The sequence below is a fragment of the Macrosteles quadrilineatus genome, unplaced genomic scaffold (assembly GCF_028750875.1).
Source record: "Macrosteles quadrilineatus isolate MER2022 unplaced genomic scaffold, UCM_ALF_1.0 Scaffold_9__3_contigs__length_116548681, whole genome shotgun sequence".
Lineage (NCBI taxonomy): Eukaryota > Metazoa > Arthropoda > Insecta > Hemiptera > Cicadellidae > Macrosteles > Macrosteles quadrilineatus.
In genome coordinates, this window is record NW_026542602.1 from 109,689,238 (window position 1) to 109,708,149 (window position 18,912).

The window sequence follows — 18,912 nt, forward strand, 5'->3', positions numbered from 1 at the left end:
TTGCTGCTAATCGGAGGATAATAAAGTGTGTTTTTTTGTAAATTGTTAATAGCGTAGTATAAAATAAATGGACTTGACTAGTTTAGTTAAAATACATTCTAAACAAGCAAACTACAAGAACTAACTCATCCATAAAAATAACATTGGGTTTTAAATTTACCTTATTTAGATTTTTTCAGCAACCAATAGCTGAAGTACTAAATTATTAGTTTTTTTAAGCTCAACAAAATAGTTTAGAGAGAAGTTCGGAAATTCTATGTTTTGAGGGTCATTCAAACAAAAAAGTAAAATAGGTTCCGGGTCTAGGTCTTACCATGAGACCTGAGGAAACAGCTTATTTCCATAGAGGAAATTCGCTAAAACTAAAAAATTTAAAACACCTGGAGATACGATAGATTAGTATAGTATTTACATGCAAAATTTTATCAAAATTGGACCTCAGGTGTCGGACACACAACCACAGAAAACATACTAGTAGTATGTTTTCTGTGCACACAACACACATGCGTGTACGCACACACGAACCCACACACACACACACACACACACACACACACACACAAACACACACACACAGAGAGAGAGAGACATCACTTCAAAACCACTTTTATACCCGTATGTGTACAGGGGCACCCAAAAAGGATATACTCTATCCACCCAAAACTCAAACTCGAAAGTTTTGTGAAAAAGTAAAAGTGGCTGAATAAAATAGTTGATTGTTATGTGAGTTTTAATGCTAAAAGTATAACTCAGATGAATGTTGTTGGTAAGGAAAATATTACTTCTAACCTTCCTGCAGTAACTAAAGGTTATTTATAAAGATAATTTATAACCTGAAATAATAAGGATGGTAATTTACTCTCTTACTCGCAGTAGCTAGTTTGATTCATGTAGTAACTTTTCCCACTTTGTTATTCTGGCAAACTCTACGACTGTAATTATGAAGGTAGTAAAATGTTTTAACTAGCTTAACTTAAGAAACTCACGTTGGTTTTGGTTCATGAATATCGTATTTTGCAAACTGAAAACAACAGATGAAATACGAATAAATAATAAATAATATTACATATGTTTCACTGAAAAGCTTCATACCACAAATAGCAACGAAAACTCAAAAGCCTCAATTTCTGCACCTTAATACTGTAAAAGTGGTTACATATTTGTTGATATGAAACTTTTCCTTTAAGTCAGTCGCTGGCTCAGTCAATGGCGTAACGGTCTTCGTGCACAAGGCAGTGATGTCGTAGGTTAATATCCTGGTTTCTACTACTGTACTTTTTATTAGTATAATTCACCCTTGTACTGTACAAGCTCACCCCTTCAGTAAAGACTGGATACGTTCCACGCACAGGTATCTGTGGCCATGTGGACAGGCAAATGAAAGATCAAAGATACGGCCAAGCACTTAATAAAAAACGAAAAAAACATATGTTAAATTTTTATTTGTAAACAACTGTTTGACAATTTTTATCAAACTTAAAAGTTAACGCATGGGGATGATCTACATTTTTGGCTGTTTTTTATTTAATATTTACATTGGAAATATTTTATATTTTTTCACAAGTTAGTAATACCGGTGTTGAGTTTTATTTAAAATTCCAAAGTTCTAAGTACTGTATCAAGGTTATTGAGAAAAAACAATGTCTGAAATTACAAAATGTCGACACTTTGAATAGCACACATACGATTTAAATGTGATATTTAAATTCCTTATGGACTCAGAAACAATTTCTTAAAAGGTTTTTAGGGAGTTATGAAATACCATGGATATACGATAGATACAGTAAAATGGGATGGGTACGTACAAACAACTTTCAACGGGGATACATATAGGTTTGGACCACTTTCCCTTAAAATCGTTTAGCCTATACTTAACTAACTTTGACTTAAATTACAAATGCCATTGACGTAGAAATAATAGATATTCGTCAATTCTTTCGAAATCCATAATTCTTTGATAAATACTCACTTACCAAAAGAGTTTATCAGGTTATTTAGATTCAAGAGGGTATTTATCAGGAGAGGTCATTTAATGGCGGCGTTTTCGTGGCGCTGACAGTGACTAACGAGCCAATGGCGTTGGAGCAAGAAACTGACGAAAACTCTCAATTACAAAGATTTAAAAAATAATTATTTTCGAGTTCTAGAGTGGGTTCAACCACTAAACCACTGTTTTGACCTACGCTTATTGCTTACCCGGTCATTCATTTGATATTCATTCATTTCCCGGAGTTTTAAAATGATAGCTCGTTGTATATGTATATTGTGTGTATTTGTATAAATAAACGTCAAGAACAACAACTAAACTAAAATTAAACAAATTTACTGCATGTATTAAAAGTTAGTTTTTCTAATCATAAAAACCATATTATACAACAGAATATACATCAAAATACCACCATCAATCTCTATTATTACTACTCGATGCATACCACAAGCTTCAAAAAGTGTTGGAGAAATTGGCAACTTAAAAGTGATTGTTCGTCCAATAATTGTTGGATTAAAACGGTTCTGCACCAGAATGAATGACATTGTAGTGTTGTATGGGAAGCCATACCCGATGTTTGTACTTTTGTTCCGGCTGAATAGTGAAAAAACCATTATTGTTTCAGATTTGCAAAAAAAACTGTATAGATGTTGGCTTATTTTAATCTCTTGAGATAAAACTACACTTTAAATTGAAATTACCATGTAATTTTTCGCATGCCCTATTAAGAGTTAATTATTAGTTAGCAGTTGGGTAGTGTGCTTTTGGTGAAACTTGGTGGCAGTATAGGTTTAATAGGATAAACCTATACTTTCGAAAAGTAAGAAAGCTTCCCTTTTCGTAAAACTAGAACTCAATCTGTTTTTGGAATACTGTTTAATATTTAGAGATAGACGAGTTAATTTTGGAACTCTAATTCTTAAATTGAAGTTTTATGGTATAATGAGTACTGTACAGTAAATATGAAAATAGAGCACCAGCAAAAGCTCCAGCTGAAACCCCAGCATCAAGTCGAGCAGGAGAATGAGCTCCAACCCTAGTCCCAGCACCAGCAACAGCTCCAGCTGTAGCCCCAGCATCAATTAAAGCAGCACAACCAGCCCCAACTCTAGCCCCAGCACCCACTCAAGCACCAGCAACAGCTTCAGCTAAAAGCACAACATCAAGTCGAGCACCAGCAACAGCTTCAACTCTAGTCCCAGAACCCGCTCAAGCACCAGCAACAGCTTCAGCTAAAGGCACAACATCAAGTCGAGCACCAGCAACAGCTTCAACTCTAGTCCCAGAACCCGCTCAAGCACCAGCAACAGCTTCAGCTAAAGGCACAACATCAAGTCGAGCACCAGCAACAGCTTCAACTCTAGTCCCAGAACCCGCTCAAGCACCAGCAACAGCTTCAGCTAAAGGCACAACATCAAGTTGAGCACCAGCAACAGCTTCAACTCTAGTCCCAGAACCCGCTCAAGCACCAGCAACAGCTCAAGCTAAAGGCACAACATCAAGTCGAGCACCAGCAACAGCTTCAACTCTAGTCCCAGAACCCGCTCAAGCATCAACAACAGCTCCATCTGAAGGCACAACATCGAGTCGAGCACCAGCAACAGCTTCAACTCTAGTCCCAGAACCCGCTCAAGCATCAACAACAGCTCCAGCTAAAGGCACAACATCAAGTCAAGCACCAGCAACAGCTCCAACTCTAGTCCCAGAACCCGCTCAAGCATCAACAACAGCTCCATCTGAAGGCCCAACATCAAGTCGAGCACCAGCAACAGCTTCAACTCTAGTCCCAGCACCCACTCAAGCACCAGCAAACAGCTTCAGCTAAAAGCACAACATCAAGTCGAGCACCAGCAACAGCTTCATCTCTAGTCCCAGAACCCGCTCAAGCACCAGCAACAGCTTCAGCTAAAAGCACAACATCAAGTCGAGCACCAGCAACAGCTTCAACTCTAGTCCCAGAACCCGCTAAAGCACCAGCAACAGCTTCAGCTAAAGGCACAACATCAAGTCGAGCACCAGCAACAGCTTCAACTCTAGTCCCAGAACCCGCTCAAGCACCAGCAACAGCTTCAGCTAAAGGCACAACATCAAGTCGAGCACCAGCAACAGCTTCAACTCTAGTCCCAGAACCCGCTCAAGCACCAGCAACAGCTCAAGCTAAAGGCACAACATCAAGTCGAGCACCAGCAACAGCTTCAACTCTAGTCCCAGAACCCGCTCAAGCACCAGCAACAGCTTCAGCTAAAGGCACAACATCAAGTCGAGCACCAGCAACAGCTTCAACTCTAGTCCCAGAACCCGCTCAAGCATCTACAACAGCTCCATCTGAAGGCACATCATCGAGTCGAGCACCAGCAACAGCTTCAACTCTAGTCCCAGAACCCGCTCAAGCACCAGCAACAGCTTCAGCTAAAGGCACAACATCAAGTCGAGCACCAGCAACAGCTTCAACTCTAGTCCCAGAACCCGCTCAAGCACCAGCAACAGCTCCAGCTAAAGGCACAACATCAAGTCGAGCACCAGCAACAGCTTCAACTCTAGTCCCAGAACCCGCTCAAGCACCAGCAACAGCTTCAGCTAAAGGCACAACATCAAGTTGAGCACCAGCAACAGCTTCAACTCTAGTCCCAGAACCCGCTCAAGCACCAGCAACAGCTCCAGCTAAAGGCACAACATCAAGTCGAGCACCAGCAACAGCTTCAACTCTAGTCCCAGAACCCGCTCAAGCACCAGCAACAGCTTCAGCTAAAGGCACAACATCAAGTTGAGCACCAGCAACAGCTTCAACTCTAGTCCCAGAACCCGCTCAAGCATCAACAACAGCTCCATCTGAAGGCCCAACATCAAGTTCCAGCATCAAGTCAAGCACCACATGTCCTAAAGATCTCCGAAATGCCGTGGGAAATAATAATTCAACCTTGAGAAATAGCTGGCAGCATCTAGGTAGTTTGTTTTCAAAATAAAAATGTACAAAAAACATATTGTGCATGACTTTTGTAGCTGACGATGCATATTACTTCCAGCAGAGTGCTTGTTTCAGTACCTAGTGTTATTCTGACCCATATTCAATTCTTTCAAAATTATTCATACTTTTCTTTGGGAATAAGTTGAACCGTACACAGTATTAAACGCCTTCCGCAGCAAAAATGCAGACTAAGTGAATTTTAATTTGCCTGGTTTGATTTGTACTAAAATATTTGTAACAATCGTGACCTTTATTATGTTACCGTTCCGTATATACGCCTAAAACTGCTTTCTTACGTATGTTCTGTGTTGTCACGTGCTGCACTCTGTTGGAAAACCTTAAAGCTTTTTAATGCTATTTAATATCATAGTACCAACTTGTTTAGTTGAAACAGCTGACGAAATTCTTTAATCTATATAAACTAACTGTTGGCCCATCATACGTACGAGAATCAAGTAGTAGTTTTTTGAACTGAATATAATTCAGAACAGCTATTTTACACAAATGAAGAAACATTCTGGCATTTTTAATAGGGAAAATCATCTTGTATACAAATATCACGTTATCAACAATTTCTTTCATCCGTATATAGGCCCATACGATATGCATTTTAAATCCGATAATTTTACAATAATACAGCGGTTGTGGTAATTTGAAAATCTTTGAAGTAGGATTGGTGGTCGATTCACACACACTGGTTTAACATACAGTAGCTACACATCACCTTCCAATGCATACTATTGCTTAAAGAGTACATTATTTTACCTCAGTCGCCACTGAAACCTTAGCTCCCCCTCCCATTCTCTTCTATCCCTTGCCTCTTCTATTGTTCTATTCTCCAGTCTGGAGAAGTCTTTCATTTTCGTGAATTGAATTTATTATACTTTCAAAACAACTTGAAGCAGCTGTAATTGTTGATCTGCCTGAGCGAAAACCATGTTGGCCACTAAATAGAAGGTTGTTATTTTCTATAAAAAAATGGCAAATTTCTGCCCAATCCGACCAGTAGGTAATGCGTGATTGAACTTCAAAGAAACAAACAAACAAACAAACAAACTTTCACATGTATAATATTAGTAAGATAAAATTATACTGTGTATGAATTTGAACGGGTGGTGTTTTTGGCCTCTGGCGACATCAAAACTAAAAAATAGATCTATCTTGGGTCACACCATGAGAATTATAGTTATAGCTTATTCCCAACATGGGAAATTTGCTAAAACCACAAGGAGGGATCTTTAAAACGATTTGGAATTAATGGGATCTTTATTGGCAAAAAATCATCAAACAGGTTCGCCATCACAACGATGCTTGAATAAGATTTTTAAACCAAACACGATACAAACCATTCAAATGGAAAATATTGTTTTAAAATAGTTTAAAACAACCCCCATTGTGTCGGTTAGTGTGTGGTTAAATTCAGTTATTTAAAATTATGTTTAGGACCCAAAAATATATCTTTGCCGAGAAAAGTGTATTAATGATTCTAATATTTTGCCACCGGTTCTGGTCTTGAGCTGATTTTTAAGTTAATTATAAGATTATTGATTATACGTACTCTATACGTATTTCTTCCTCACTCCTCCCCAATGTATTTCTTCCTATTAACCTAAATATAAAGTTTAATTGTCTTAGCAGACTTTAATTTTCTCCTAATGCAAATTATAGTGTTTAAGCACACGAATTAACATGTCTTATAAAACGTAATGGACATAATGGACCTATGTGCTGAGTCTGCTTGAAACCCATTATTTTAGCTGTTGTATTATGTAAGGATTTGTAAAACCTGTTTGTTTATTTACTAGCTTTATAAATACCGCACTTAACTTATTTTCTGCAGCCGATTCTTGGCATCTTTCCCGGCGAAGTAGATAAATCCACTTGACTTAACTACAAGTATAATCGATGTGATCTTTGCGCTAGTTTAGAACACTATTTCAGCCAACATAACTCTGCTGTACCCTTATTGTAACTTAAACCAAGTATTTTAGTGTTATTAAAATGTTTGAAAAACTTACTCATGCTAATTTTTAATTCCTCAAATTACAATAGTTATTTAAGTTGCCTTTATATTATTTTGTCTGTACTAAACATATAGCTTTTGGATTTAATTCATTTTATCTCTATAATGTTGATCACAATAAAGTACCAAGTCTCATCTCACTTTATCGAAGCTACCATCTAAATGAACTAAAGACAACTCTGCCACCATAAATCTCTGAGTTTTCATTAGTTTATCAGGTAAATAACCATCAGAGTTTTAAAAATTATAATAAAACGTGAAAAATACAAAAAAAAATGTACACCTGACTTAATCATTGCCAATGTTAAATATGTATAACCTACAACTTACAGTACTATGATAAGGAGTAGAGATTAGAATATAGAGAACAGTTAATAAAAAATTCACTTTTCAAATTTATTTACCTTCAGATAAATATAAAAAAAAACATTTTCAATCTATGAATTTAGAAATTTATAAGCTTTTATGAGTATAAAATGGTTTCGATAAGTTTATGCGAAGCAACAATTTTAAAAGGAATCCAAATTTGTATCTCCCGTGACATAAAATCCTATATTAGCGTTTTGTGGCAACCGTCTGCAACCATTTTATTTAAATAAATATTTTAACCTAGGACTTAACAAACAAGCAGTAAGATAATATAGCGTGGTTAAGCGCTCAGTTTAGGCGTATAAATTGTGTTGACTACAGTCTCTAAATAGTCAGAACTGAAACTTATAGAACTAAATACACAAGTTAATAATCCGGAGTTGTGTGGGCATCATCACACTTGTAATGTTGTTATCAAAAGTAATTGTTGTTATCATTGACTCTTAATGAAACGGTGGTTACTCGACTGGTATGAATCACTGATGAATAAACGCAAACATTACTTGCTGGCACATTGGTCTGGAGAATGTCGACTTTGTACAGTTGTGGTACCTACCACAGGTATTAGAACAGATACTGTATGGCTCATAAACATAAACGGCAACAATAAAACAATTCTATTGCAATGCTATTGATACTGATTGTGTATTTAATATGCATTAATGTTTTAAGAAAGTAATCGAGCAGCTGATTTTGCGGCCCTAGGGATGTAAAAACCTGATCGGTCCCCAAATGACGATCGCATCTGGCATGGCCAGCAAAACGTAGCTTTCAGCCACCAATTAACGTATGTAGAACAGCTAAAAAAATCATAGTCTGTGAATACAATTTTACAGTAGATTAAAAAATTCCTAAATTACGTCAAGGTTTGTTTTATTTTTATCCGTAAGTATTGCGTAGAATTATGTTAAATACTCAATATTAATCTAACGACCTAGAATTTAATAATTTACCTATTCATCACTGAACAAGCGGTATAAAGTATTATGTGCAATACACCGTGCATTTAGTGAGATAGATGATGAGTAGGGTATACTACGAAATTGGCCCAGGATTTTAGGCAATGTTAGCTTAGGAATAAATTGTAAAAATAGGTTGTGTAGGACGGGCGGATAAGGGATGTTACATAGGAAACCTTTATTAAGAATATGGATGATTCGATTTCCTCATTTAAAGATATAAAGTTGTTTGCCTATTAACTAGGAGTTTAAACCATAATATATAGTAGTATATATATATACTTTTGTCAAAAATGGTATAGTTTATATGATAAATTATTTGTGTACAAACTTATAGTTGTGAATTTTAGATTGCGCAACATAAAGACTCGACTAGAGAAAGAAAGGCTATTTAAAATTAAAAATTTTGTCAACCGAATGTGCTACAAATAAGATACGTAAATGGTTTAATTAATTAATAAAACGTACCCAAAAGGTTTGGAATGAATATTCATACAGTATACTCTACTGAACAGCAATTTTTCTACACTAAACTCAAGTCACACAATCTGATATCGGCGTTTCGTTGTCACAGTCGAATGAACCTTAATTTATTCATTATTCTAGCACCAAACGGATTTCTATCTCTCATTTATTTTATCCTCACCATCCAAGATTTCGGTTTCCAAGCTTTTCAATACTAGAACTTTACTTTATGAATTTAAACAAGATAATTAATTATATTGTCTGATTTCAAGGGAAGGGTTATTCAATACAGTCAAAGCATTTATCTCATTAAATGTATATATAGTTATTTCTGGAAAAGAAGAACTCAATGGTTTTATTACAAGAAACAGTTTATAAGATTATCTATGTCAAGGCTGTCTTTAACACGATAATATAATGGCATTAGAAAATTACAAAATATTATTTGTATGTAAATCTATAAAATATTTTACTTTAAGACTAATCTTTAGCAGTACAATTTCTTCGTATTTTTTATGACTAAACAAGATACAACTATGAATACAAATACTGTTGAAACACACTTTTCCATAAAACTACATTACTTTGAATCTCCTTGAACGTCAGGGAACATGGCAAAGCAATCTGTATCATTCCGATAGATTTTTTCCTCTGATAAGTTTTCAAGATACAGATATACCCCTAAATATTTTCTGCGCATTTTATAAAATAATTCAGTAGAAATCTCAAAGAATTTTTCCGTTTGATTTGATTTGGCTTCCTTCCAGGTTGAATAAGAATTCTGTGATATTGTTATTGTGTTATTGTGATATTGTAAGGGTCTTCCGTTTACCTCCTTACACTTATGTATATCTTGAAACAAACTTCCCTAGAACGAGAAACTATTGTTTTACATCTCCTATTGTACCTTAATTTTCGGTTGGTAGTCATTTGTCATTTTGGGTGAAATCGAATAAAACAAAAACGAACTATCTCACCACAAGAATTATCAATAATTAATGTGAAACATTTTAATATGTGATAAAACGCTAAACGTTGGCGCTAAACGCCAAACGTAGTCGCGTTTGGAGGGTGTGTTTACCTTTCAAGTAAGTAGAATATTCATATTACAAAACACAGCGATAATGCGTTTTCTAATTGTTGCACACATATAGTCTGGGGTTTAAAACAATTATGGACGAATCGAAAAAGTTATAAATTAAGGTAAAAACATACTATTACAAATAGATTTATGAACTAATATTTATAAAAACTAGTTTGTGCTGATAGAACCCTTCAAGGGATAGCTAGCAGTATATTCTAAATCATTAAACTGGAGCAAATCCAACTTAAATATACACTAAATAAAATCACAAAATTATAAGCAAGGTTTATAAATAATAGAATTTAAATTGATGAATTTTCTCCAATCAAAAACTTTTTGAACGTATTGCAACTATTTATTTTATTTTTGCAATATCTTTGAGACAGCTATTATAACTGTAACTATCCAATTTTTACTAAGCAGTTTAATATTTTCAGGCTAGTTAACAGTTTATCAAATTATCATTTTTCGGAGGTTAAGAATTGCATGGTGTAGCTTATTAACTTTTAGTGTGCTGATAGGTTCACTAAGGAATAACAAATGATTTTGTAAAAGCCCAAATAAAATAAGATTGGGTAATTTTCAATTTTTTATATAGCTGGTTGGGAAATGATAATGCTATAGAATTGAATAGTTTCAACATAGCATTTATTCTTTGCTTAGGAAACATCATAGATTTGTGTAACGGGGGAGATAAATATTTATTCACTGGGCAATACTTGTTTTATTACAATAGTTTTTGATTGCATCATTGAATTGATATGTTTACTACCTACTAAAGGCAGAAACATTTGATCAACCTGCCTTTTCCAGTATTATCGTAGACACAATCTAAATGGACTATAAGCAATCCCTTGTGAAACATGTCCGTAATCAAAGTTGATACCTTACTTCTTCCATTAGATGCCAGATTTTACGGTCAGTAAAACGTTTACCAGTACATAACAATGGATTAGAAAGATTAGTGAAACCAAAACAGGGATATGAAGATAAAAATATAGTAAATTGTTTTTTTTTTATTATTATAAATGTATTATTACGTTGAGAGTTAGAAGTTAGAACCACAGATTTACTCGTTTTAATAAATTAACCTGGGCTATAAGCACGCACGATTAAAAACGATTTATTAACCATTCTTATAACCTAAATATAATTCAAGGGAGTGTGAATATTACTTCTAAAAGAATAAAAATCGTGCAAGTAAAGTAAGTAGTATATTTAAGTAATTATAAAAACGAGTCACTACTGCTGTAGCTATAGTTTGTAAATACTGTATCTAATAATAGTTTGGTGTAATTGGCCGAATAAATACGGCCTGAGAGTAACAGCTCCACATCGTTTAATACAGTCCCCGTATTGTATGGTAAAATTATACTCCATTTTGAGAGTTGCGTTTGGGAGGAAAAGAGAAGGTTAAAGTTAAAAAGTTAAAGTAGTTTTATTTGATCTCAGAAAATATTTCGAAAACTATGTGGCCTAGCACAACATAGGGTAGTTATTTATAAAAATATAACCTATGATAATCGGCAAACAAGAATGGTCCTCTTCATAAATTGAAAGCTTAAGCTCTGTCAAAATTGTATAACTTTTAACCATACAGTACGGGGACGATATTGAACATATTGGAGTAAAAAATAAGCTTCTCATATTGAATGATGTGGCTTAGGTCTAATTGCACCATACTATACCTGATAATGACCAAAATGTTTAAATATTTAAATATATGTTTAAATTATACAGGTAAATAAGTTTTCAACTAACATTGAGCGATAAATATCCACAATTGCATCAATCTAAAGATATGCAATACATAATAACATGAAGCGATGGTAAATAAAGGTTTCAAATGGAATATTCTCAGTAATGGTTGCATTTGTAAACGCTTTGAAGTGTATATAACTCAAAGAGATAAAAGCATTTAAAAACTGTTAAAGGCGGTATCGCCTCATTTGTAATTCTACTTTTCCAGCATTTTGCACTTGTACGATTTTATATCTTAAGTCACACCTTTTGTATTGACTTTTGACCTGTTGTTTGATTTTTTTATTTTTTATTTAAATAATGTATTTATATCGATTTATTAAAATGACCAATGTTGCCTAAGTTTAAACTTGTTTCAATTGCTATTCATTTAATACTACTTACTAAGTATTTTTATAATAACTTTTTCACGGATTTATTTAAATTTAAAAACCTTCTCTGTGATAATGTTTTATAATAGGTCCTCCTTAATTTTTATGTTTTATTCGACTGTATTTACTTTAGTTTTTTGTAATATTGCAGGGGAGTTCGTTTCACACGCTATATTTTTAGCGAATTTCCCTATAGGGAAGTAGCTATTACCGTAGGTCTCATGGTAAGACTTAGGCCCATGACCGATTTACTTTTTCATTTTAATGTCCCCAGAGGCCAAAAACACCATTCGTTCAAATTTTTATATATGTATATATATATATATAGATTTATATATATGTATATATATATATATATATATATATAGATTTATATATATATATATGTGTGTCCGTGAACACGATAACTTGAGTAATTTTTATCCGATTTTGATGAAATTTGGTTTGAAGGTGTAAGGCGGGATAAACTTGAATGAGTTCGCGATCCAGCATGATCGGACCATGGGAACAGGGCTATATGGGGGGTTTTATGGGGTAAAAATTGATTTTTCTCACTTTTGACCCTCAAAACACAAAATTTCCCAATTTTTCTCTAAACCTTCTTAAAGAGCTTAAAAAACAAACAATTCAGTATATCAAAGTGTTTTTGTACGGTTATTGGTTACGGAGAAAACTAAAAAAATGGTAAATTTAAAATTCCCATGTTATTCTTATGGAGAATATTGTTAAATGTTGCAGTTTGCTTGTTTATGGATATATTTTGATCAAACTTGGCAAATTTATTTATTTTATAGTAAGCTATCAATATTTTACTAAAAACACACTACTTTATTAGTTTCCTTGTAGCAGCAAACCTAGGTACTCGTTAAACCTAATGTTATTTAAATAGATCAATTGAAAATCAATTCGGCCAAATGGAAATTCGCTTAGACGACAGGTTTGCTGCGGCAGGGGTATTTTATTACTATAGTGTGTAAAACGAACAAATAAGAACTCCAAATCTGTAAATAATTTAATTATAATTTAAAACCAAAGTGATACTGAGCAGAGCTGTATTATAATCACGCGTTCGCAAACTTTCCTGACTGCGTAGAAATTGCAAGTAAAATAAACATGATTAGAAGGAGATTTTTTGGATAACTTAATAGTTATGTGTAAAATAGTAGAAGAAACTCGCATATTTGTCAGCAGTATGTTATTTCTGCTCTCAAAACTAATGTAAATACTTATTTTTATAGTTTATGATAAAGGCAAGTACTAAAAAGACTGATAACAGTTTCACAATGATTTAGAATGAAATAGTTTGTCTGTAGTAAACCTCTTCTCTCTCAACCCTCTACTTCACTCTGATGGTTGTGAAATCATTAGCCAAAGCTTTGGTTTCATCACTGGAGGATTTCAAAGAGATCAGTGGAAAGAAACTCGTTTGTTTTCTGGAGATTACTGAGGCTCGAGTTTCGTTTCGTATTTTGCTTTCAAAATACAATCACTTATTTTACAATATGTATTACTTTATGTCAAAAATACTTTATGTTACTTGATAAATAAAACCGTTAATATGAATGTTTTTACTTGTTTCTCACACTGAGTAGAAAATGTCTTTAGACACAGAGTATTACGAAACTTATATTTCATTTAAACCGTACCAGTATATATAAAACGTATAGTATGTGCCTATTAATTCGTGTTAGTTAAAGCTTATTGTTGTAGTTTGTAGGGTAATTCTTGAACCAAAAGAAGTTAGGCATAATTTAGCATAATGAAGCATAACTTCACCCATCCATTTAAACCTCCCTAAAGCATACTAAAGATTACACAGCTAATCGTATAATTATTCTAAGATAATTGTTCATTTGCGTTCGATCATTGGAATTATATTAAATTTAACGGTTAAATAATTAACTAATCATAAAATGGATTTACTAGTGCAATTGTATCATTTGATCTTTCTTTGTTGGTTAAACAGGAATAATTAAGATTAATGAACCACTGTTTATGTAAATCTTTAACCGTCAATTAGAGTTCTAGTTCGTGTGACATTGTTAGAACTTGATTGTACTTTTTTGTAACATTGATTTAAATGGTTATAAAATGAGTAAAAACAACATACATTCAGCTGGAATAACACGAATAAAACATAACTCATAAAACATAACAAAATCCTTTAAAGTTGCCAAAAATTGCAGGAAGCCTACTAAACTAACCGCAATAATTTTCGATCCACTAAATTCCATATGATATTACATTAAACTTTAAAGAGACGTTCAAATTACTTTAAAGCGAATTTTTTTATCTGCCGTAAAATTTGTAGTATAGATATGGAATATTACTATATAATAAATTAAAATATTATTTTTGTTTTCTATGTGAAAATAAATCAAATTATTTCCATTTTAAGTCACAAATAGATTTTTTTTTTTAATCACCACTCGTGTATAATTTATAAGACTCAGCCAAAGAAAAAGGGACGACATCCAATTCATGGTTCAAATGAAAACAGGAAACCTTATTAGTTTCTGACTCTGAGTTGAAAATATATGTACAAATATTAGTTTCTGAAGACATTTGTAGAAGTTTCATGAGACATGTTCACCGTCTTGCAAAGCTTATGGTTTGCATCGCATTCAAAGCCATAAAATAGATAAATGGATCTTATGAGAGCCAATAAGGCATTACAAAATCCTCTTAAAGAATCGTGCATTATTCAACGTTTCGTAGGATCCTTAAAGTTCGGAATGTAATAAAAAATTTAACCTTATTATTTCATAAGCTTAATAATAATTTACTCAGTGAAATAATGCAACTCCAAAAATATTACCGGTATATAGTGTGTGAGTACCATATATTCATAAATGGATTCTCAATGGCATTTAGAGGAGACTACGTTTAAGTTAAAAGCGATGATAATTCGGTACTTTGGTATTTAATTATCTGGAGGTCACCCTTATACAGCGCGCTGTGGTGGTTATGTTTGGTTGGGTTATCATAAATATGTTTGTAGGACTTTCCTCGTTTCGTTAGAATCAAATGATACCAGATGAGTTATACTTCCGCTATTTTTCATCCATTTCATTAACTTTTTTATGAGTGGCCTCCGGATAATACCAAAGTACCAAAAATTCAATGCAGATATACAGTGTAAAGATAAAAACATTGCTGGCTTATGATCTTTGAACTGATGCTTTAGAAACTTTATATTGCATCATTCCATGGCTACAGTAAAGTAAATAGTGTATGGATTATAATACAAGTAATGAATATGAAATGAGCAAATCTGTTTAAGATATAAAGGTAGCAGACCTTCTTACCATTTTACCATCGGATTTTCACACTTTTACTGTACCTTTTTAATTCGATTTGATCAATTGTTTGGTTTTGCTTACCAAAATGAATATTGCATATTTCGCAATAATAATATTTAATCAAAGATCACCATTACAAAGCAAGTATTGTTTAAGGAGCGTTGTGGCTGTTAAGACATCTGAAACGTCTAATTTATCTGTTAACTTTAAATAAAATCAACAAAACTAGTATTTTTTTAGCTATTTATTGTAATTGGGTTACTTGGAACATTTTTTTTTGTCCTATGAGACGTGAATTTATATAACTTTCATAATATTAACATTTATCAGCTGCAAACAATACATTAAGCTTATATATCCTATTAATCGTCCCCATGCAAATTAAATGTCAGTACTCGAGTTGTTTGGTGATTAAGTAAATGTTTACGTTTAATCATTTGTAATCAAACTTGTAATCTCGACCCGGACCATAACTTAGTGAGTTACTGATTGCAGCAATATCTCTTGACAATCGCATTACAAGTCACGCAAGACTACATACGTCTTGATTTGATTTCTTTTTTGAGTATTTAATCTGATTACCAATGCCAAAAAAGGAAAATTTACTACAAAATAGGCAATAATTACCGTAATGGTTGATAATACAATTTGGGGGTTCTTTTATAAAACCACTTACGAGGTATTTTCATCAACATTAAACTGTTCAAACATAAAATGCAATAATGATAAAACACGTTTCACTCTGGATTATTGCAATTTCTTTTTAAAAGCATTTAAGTAATGACTACTCTCCATTCAGAGGTTTTGAAAACAATTACCTGTCACTTCTCTTACACGTATATGAGGTACATCTATTGTCTGTCTGTGACAAACAACTCAGCAAGACATATTATCTGACGGATTATACCAAGCGAGGAACACCTACTTTGTCCTTGACATATTTAATATATGCAGCTTGACATTTCCTATTGCAAAAATATTGGCAATATTATTAATCTTTTTTTTCTTTTTATGTTTAGTTTTACTCTAAATTTGAAAGTGGTATTCTGTTAAATCTTAACTTTAACTCTTAAGACTTGCGAATTTTTATTTCAGTCATCAAAAAGATTTAAAGTTTATTACAGATAAAATAAATGAGCTTGTTGAAACAAAATATACATTTGATCCACCGATTCCGATCAGGAAATGTATTTTAGGTTTAGTTTTAGAAAATGTTAAGTAGTTTACATAGGCCACGTGACCGCAAGTGGTTGGTAGGAATAAAATAGAATTTATTTCTCTCTAAATGTCTTTAGATTAGAATAAACATCGTTTCTTATAAATTTAGGCTACTATCCTATAAAACCGTATACTATCACAATACACAATATATTGTATACAAATTATATGCAAAGCCAATATTTCAATTACATCGGATCAGAGATGAAATGACAAGTAGATTAGTGAAATGCAAAAATCAAATAATGGAATTTTGAAATTAGTTTTAAAATAATTATTTTGGTTGAACTACGCATAAAAATTATTGTATATCTATTTTATTCATTCACTGCAAGATTCTTCGCAGCAAAGAAATTACTTGGATATCTAGGGAACCAAAGCACGTATTCAAGTATTTCTTTTAACTTAGAGTGACTTAGAGTGATGTAGGTGGAAACATTGTCGATCATATGTTATTTTAGGAAATATAACTCATCGCTTTCTTAACCTTTATTGAAACGAGAAGAGTGTATTATTTATGCCTTATTTTATTGTACGAATGCAAAAAGATATACTATCAATACATTTCCGTTTTGAATAGCAAATTATCACTAATGTGACTCTTTTCAATACTAGTTTAATTTAAAGGATTAATTTTGGCGAAGCCGAGGTGATAAACTATTTTATGAGTAATATCAGTCAAGAAAATAAATTAAATTTGATAATATTTTACACCCATAAATTTTAATAGAATCAAAGTATAGGACACTACCTCCAAAATCTGTTAATCTTAATAAGATCTAGTACTTAGTTTGCAATTCACATCGAATCCCATATAATTTATGTTAGCAATTAAGGCTTAGTCTAACATACCCAATTAAAACATAAAGAGTACTTAATTATGAGTACTCTATGGTACACATTATTAATTCATCTCGTATCTATAATCAAGTTTGTTTCTTCATATTTGGTTAATCGTATTAAAATTATATATTTCAAAATACTACGAATATGTAGTCTACATATTTGCATTTTATCTAAATGATTCTTCGTTTTATTATTTTGTTTCATACTATTCCAAAATAATTAACAAACGCAGGATTTATTATCATTATAATAATTATTACATGCTTGCCAATTAATATATAGATAACGTTTAAGCAAATAAAATGAAAAATATATAATTTCAAAAAATATTTTGTTTTAATTTTATTTTAAAAAACAATGTCTAAGATCATCAGTATTATGATCTGTATTTACCTAATGAGTTCATCAGAACACTAGTAATGATTTTTAAGCTACATTGACATGCTTAAAACATTTTAATATAAGGTCAAAATTCTGTGCTGCCCATTGAAAATCATTTACATCAAGTGAAGTGTTGAGCTAATAAATACCATACATTATAAAGGTAAGACTGGACAAGAGCTACTAGTAATGTAAAAATAAAATAAAGGGTTGTTACAAGGATTGTTGGGCAACCATTTAGATAATCGGTATGATATGCTTGCGTACGTGAGTAAAAAACTAAGATGACATTTAAAATACAGAGCACATTCTTACGTCCAGAAGTGCACGTTGTTTTGTTTTACATTATTCTACAAACGCAAGAGACGATTCGTTGTTTGGTCATGTTCGGTGGTGTGTAAAAGTGTTATTAATATAAATGTATTTCATTCACACCTTGTATGTCTGGATATCACAGCAAATAACATTTGTAGTTTATGAGGTTTTTAAAATGACTACAAGCTTAAACTAGGTAACTTGAATTGAACCGTTTCGCCATAAAACGTTTGTGATACTTGCATAGCGCTATTTGCGTAGATAGAGCATACTTAATAAAAATTTCGTTGTGTAGGAAGACGTAAAACTATTGCACGTGGTTCAGTAAAAGTACAACTTGTTTAGTTCGCATTACTTATTATAATGTTTCTCAAATTACGTATTTTTTGCAATAAAAATATAGCATAACATTCAATCAATCCAGAAAGCTTTTCTATATTTTCCCTATGTGTCTGTGACTACGCCAGTAGCATTTTTGTAGTGCAGTAAATTCAAAGGCTTTTAAGGAAAATTGATCCAAACTTTTTTTAAATGTTGTGGACCCATATTGACTTTAATTGACGGTAATAATTGGTAGAAACCATCAAAAACAAACCAAAAACCTCTCGCTAGTGTGAATGTGAATTGTCAGGGGGAAATATTGGATCGTTTACAACCTGATGTACACAAATATGGTCTTCACTCAATAAAACACTAGTCAGCATATCGTGTATAAACACAGAGCTGGTTAAATGTCGGGTAAACAATGAGAGTTCCATCACTGAGCATTATACTGTGATGGGAATCACGATAACATATATACTGACCATGCACCAAGATTTTATACTAACCTTTACAATCTATTACTAATTTCTACAAAAATTACA

The 18,912-nt window shown here is 32.8% G+C and overlaps 1 pseudogene; it reads left to right on the forward strand.

Annotated features, from left to right (window-relative positions):
- Window positions 1-753: 753 nt before the first annotated feature.
- Window positions 754-4,587, forward strand: LOC129003722 (skin secretory protein xP2-like; annotated as a pseudogene).
- The last annotated feature ends 14,325 nt before the right edge of the window (window positions 4,588-18,912 follow it).